A 5269-nucleotide genomic window follows, 5' to 3' on the forward strand; every position below is an offset into this window, starting at 1 on the left:
GTAAATAAAGACTTGCCTATTTAAACAGCTAATATTTTTGCTGGAGGATCCTTGGTATAGAGCCATGCTAGAGGGATTGCAGAATATAATGAAATGGGGGAAATCAGCTGCTTGTTAACTGGAGAGAACCTCTCTTGTGAGTCCCTTTAGACCTCAAATTCAGAACACAGGAACGTAGTGTTTCCTCCATACCGCACAGGACTGACTGGTCTATGTGAAATGGACCCATGAAGGTCACCATTATTTGGAGAGTGGTTACGTAGGGAGACACCATAACCACGCATCCTAAGGGCTGGCCACAGGTGTGCCTGACAGTGCCTGTAAGGCGTGGTCAAGGTGAGGTAGAATGACCCGGCATGGGATCTTAAGCAACCACGAGCTCTTGGAACCCCCTCTTCTAGTGCTGCCTCTTCTCCCTGGCCTCACTGCCCTGGCTTGCATTTGGCTGGTATTTATCTGAATTAAAGGTATCTTGAATCTACAAGCATTTTCCTTCACTTGGCTCCCAACGAAATATACAACCCATTCCGGTTCTTTGCAAGCCCGCTTGGGCCTCTGCTTTCTACCAGGAAAGGCTGCCCAGCCCAGAAGCCCCGTGCGCTTGCCAGTCTACCAGCCCAGAACCTGTGGAAGCGCCCCGAGTCTCTGCGCCACAGCGGACCTTGGTATCTCCACCCACATATACACGGAGACACTGCGTGTGCGTGTGCAGTAAGTAAACTGGGCTTGTGCTGAGAAGCACTTGCTGCGTGGAGCTATACTCTGTGCATGCTACTGCTGCTGTCCACGCTCACACCAGGGTACAGCTTCCAGCTGCCTGCTAGCCACGTGCACGCACCAGCGGCCCTAAACCAAACCCAAAAAGTGATTCTTTCTGTGCAGGCCTCACGGTTTCTGTGGCCTGCAGCTGCTGGCTGCATCCTCCACCAAGACCGCTCGCAGCGGGCGGTGCCCCCGCCCCACGTTAACATTCCAAGTTCCCGGTCAGCTGCCCGCCACACGTTTCAGCCACGAGCCCCTGGCCAGCTTCACCCACCAAGCTTGGTCTCGACCAGGTACCGTCCAAAGGTTTTCCCATACCTAGTAAAAACACATCCCCAATCCGTCCTTCACATGTCATATAAAGGTATTTCAGGAAATTTCATGTCCTTCTCAAACTAAGTGCCCCTGTGCCACCTGCTGGTCAAAAGTGGTTACTGCATCTGGAGTTAATGCTACTGGTAAATATGGCTGAATATTTATCATTGATCTCGATGGGTAATGTTTTCAATTCTTATTTAAATTCAATGTTCAATGTTCAAGGAAGAGGTTTATCTGCTAAATATTGGCCTATATGCTTTATTAGCTGTCAATGTGTTAATATATGTATTAATCATTAGAAAGAGGCCTCAGGAACAGGGATAAAGCTAATTTCACCATCTGCCTACAGGACATGCAAGCTTTACGTAATGAGGTTTTGGAGACCAGACTGACCCATGATACGTTTATGCAGCATGTAGAACAGAAGCTAGATGATAGGCTTTGCTCTGTTTTATATGACACGGGCAGAACTGTCTACCACCATGTTGCAATGCAGTGCGTTTATGATAAGATAAACGCAGAGAGATGCTCCATTTCAGAGGTGTTAGAGGCTAGGCAGTCAGAGTACTGAGATAAACTAAAGAATATATGTAACCAACTGGAAACTCAGATAGCCTCTCTGGATACTAAGATGCAAGATACCAAGGATAGTTTTAAACAATTGGATCAATTGCAAACACAAATAGCCTCTGTGTCCAGTAGTTTGGATACTAATATGCAAGATACCCAGGATAGGTTTAAACAATTGGATAATGCCATTAAATCAATGGCTGAAAAATACAAGAGTGTAGATGATAGAGTTGAATCTAAGTTTCAAAGCTTACAAGATGAATTACAGAACAGAGCTAACAAACTAGAAAGGTTTAAGAAGTCAATTGCTGAGGCAAATCATGACCTTGATTCTAAATTTCAATTCCTGGATGGCAGTCTCCATGCCACCCAGATGCTACCTAGGGATGAACGCATTAAACGCCTAGAAAACCATATACTAGGCTCAAGGATCGCTTGGAGGGTGAGGGGATGGAATCCGCTCCACTGAGGCACCTACTCCACACAGGCATTTCAATCATTCTAAAGTCATTACACATACACCATTGGTCTACCCAGCAACACTGGTAGAAAAGCCACCAACTAAGAAACACCCCCAGGGACAAGTGGCTTAGTATGGCAGCCTATCCAGTTGAAGGATCTTAAGCATATTAAAGAATCGGTTGTCTCATATGGTCTTCATAGCCCATATGTAAAACAGCTATTACATTCATGGGCCACCTTTAACAGGGTGACACCTGCAGATTGGGTAGGACTGGTGTCAACTGCCCTTGAGAAATCTTGTAAAATCGAATGGAAGGCATTACTGAGGGAAGGAAAGCTTCTAAAGCATCAAGCCATTAGAGACAGTCTTGATGTGCCTCTTGAAAAAATCCTAGGAGAAGGTATTTATGCTGACCCACAGGTTCAGGGTGAATATGACGGCCATATGCTGTCCCTATGCAGGAAAGCAGCACTAAATGCATGGGATAAGGTTCGTGGGCCAGGAGAATGACTAGAAGCTTATATCAGAATAGAACAGAGACAAACAGGACTTCTTAGACTGGTTGACCAGAGCAGTAAAAAAACAAGTAACAGATCGAGCAATAAGACATTGGATTGTGTATACATTAGCTTATGACAATGCAAACCCAATATGCAAAAGAATACTTTTGGCTTTGAAGATCAGATCAGCTCCACTAGAAGAATGGGTTTTGCATATTGCCCACATGGACTATAATATGCAAGATGTTGGAATCTGAGCAGGAGAAGCTATCCCAAGAGGTTTCAAAAGGTGACAGGAGATTAAGAGTCCCAGAGATGAGGACAGAAGGGCTTGGAAAGGAGAAACACCTTACAGGGATTGATATAGGTACCAAGAGGCCAGGGTTCATCGCTCCTATGAACCAGAGCCTTCAGTAGGAAGAGCCCACTCCAGGAGTCCACAGAAGTGTCAGGAAAATAGATGTTTCAGCTGTGGTAGGATGGGACATATGAGGAGAAATTGTAGGCAAAGAAATTCTAACGATCCCTCACGCAAAAGGCCACTGCCTTCTGGGTTGTGTAGGATATGTGTTAAGAGCAGACACTGGACTAATGAGTGTAGATCGACCAGGGACATGCAAGGGAACCCGTTAAAGCCGGGAAACTCCAAACCCCACATGGAAAAAGGTTCGGTTGTTTCCAGTAACCATAGAGGACAATCTGTCACAGGACGAATAGATAGTCCTTCATCTATTGTGAAAGATGACAATGCCATAAATGGTAGTTTGGCTAGCGATAAAGGATTAGGTAAGACTGGATAAGACGAAAAGCACATATTTTGGCAGACCTCAAACAAAGACAACCGATCTCACTTATGGATACAATGATAAAATTATTAACGGGATAGTGGACACAGGTGCTGACGTCACTATCATTGCCCACAAGTCCTGGCCAAAGGAATGGCCACTCAGGGAAGCGAAGGTACAATTTTTGTATATTGGGAACACTATCTACAGTACAACAGAGTGTCCACTCAGTGGTCTGCATTGGACCAAAACTACAGACAGGGAGACTAAAACCTTATGTGGCAAATGTAGCTATAAACTCCTGGGGTCATGATCTCTTACAGCAATGGAAAACCCAAATTAACATCCCTCCAGTGTCAGATACAAATTATAGACAATTGCTGGATAGTATAAAAGATCGGGTAAGATGCTATAGGAAATGGTTATCAACCATCCAGGCTGTACACAAACTAAATACAAATGATAGACCTGACATTAAAATGGCTTACAGATGAACCTGTCTGGATAGGGCAATGGCCTTTGACCTCTGAGAAGCTAGAGGCTCTAGAAAAGTTAGTACAGGAACAGCTAGAGGCTGGACACATAGAGGAGTCTACCAGCCCTTGGAATTCTCCTGTATTTGTTATCATAAAGTCAGGTAACTGGAGAATGCTGACAGGCCTGAGAGCCATAAATAAGGTAATTCAGCCTATTGGCTCTCTACAGGCTGGAATGCCATTGCCTTCCTTAATACCTAAAGGATGGCCAATCATAGTAATTGACCTCAAAGACTGTTTTTTCACAATACCATTACAAGAAAGTGATAGAAATTCGCATTAACTGTACCAACTCCTAATAACTCACAGCCAGTTCGGAGATATCAGTGGAAGGTTTTACCTCAGGGGATGCTTAATAGTGTAGTCCTACTTTATGTCAGCACTTTGTACAACAACCTTTGGAAATAATTCATAAAATAATTCCACAGTCCCTCATTTATCATTACATGGATAATATTATTTTATCAGATTCCAATAAGGAAACTTTGGAACATATGTTTGATATGGTGAAGGAAGTTCTGCCTAGATGGGGGTTAGAGATTGCCCTGGAAAAGATACAAAGAGGAGATTCTATTAACTATTTAGGTTACAAGATAGACTTACAAAGAATCAAGCCACAGAAGGTGCAAATTAGAAGGGATCGTTATCAAACTCTTAATAATCTTCAGCAGCTGCTAAGAGAAATTTCTCAATTGCAGACAATTGTTGGGGTAGAAGGTCATGACTTAAAGCATTTAAAAATGGCTCTTAAAGGTGATAAGGACCTTAACAGTCCATGAATATTTTTGCCGAGGCAGAAAAAGAACTACAATGGGTAGAGAATAGAATATTGGCTGTGCATGTAAATCGGGTAAACATTGATTTAGACTGTATTCTGGTCATCTTGCTAACCAGAGAATACCCTTCTGGGATTCTGATGCAGAGGGAAGACACTATATTAGAGTGGATATTTCTGCCACATAAACATAATAAAAAGTTAAAGACATATATAGAAAAGATTTCTGATTTGATTTTAAAGGGCAAATTGAGACTTCATCAACTGACTGGAAAAGACTGAGTAGAAATTATAGTACCTTTAACTAATGAAGAAATTTCCTCCTTATGGAAGTATAATGAATATTGGCAAATAGCTCTTACTGACTTTTTGGGAACAATTAGCAACAACTATCCCAAAACCGACAGAATTAAATTCATAAAAAAGACAGTCTGGATTTTTCCACATATTGTAAGACAAACTCCCATTTCTGGAGTTCTTACCTTCTACACTGATGCTAACAAATCAGGTAAGGCTGGTTATAAAGCAGGTGAGGTAAGTAAAGTAGTTCAAAGTCCATA

This window comes from Cricetulus griseus, unplaced genomic scaffold (assembly GCF_003668045.3).
Source record: "Cricetulus griseus strain 17A/GY unplaced genomic scaffold, alternate assembly CriGri-PICRH-1.0 unplaced_scaffold_173, whole genome shotgun sequence".
NCBI lineage: Eukaryota > Metazoa > Chordata > Mammalia > Rodentia > Cricetidae > Cricetulus > Cricetulus griseus.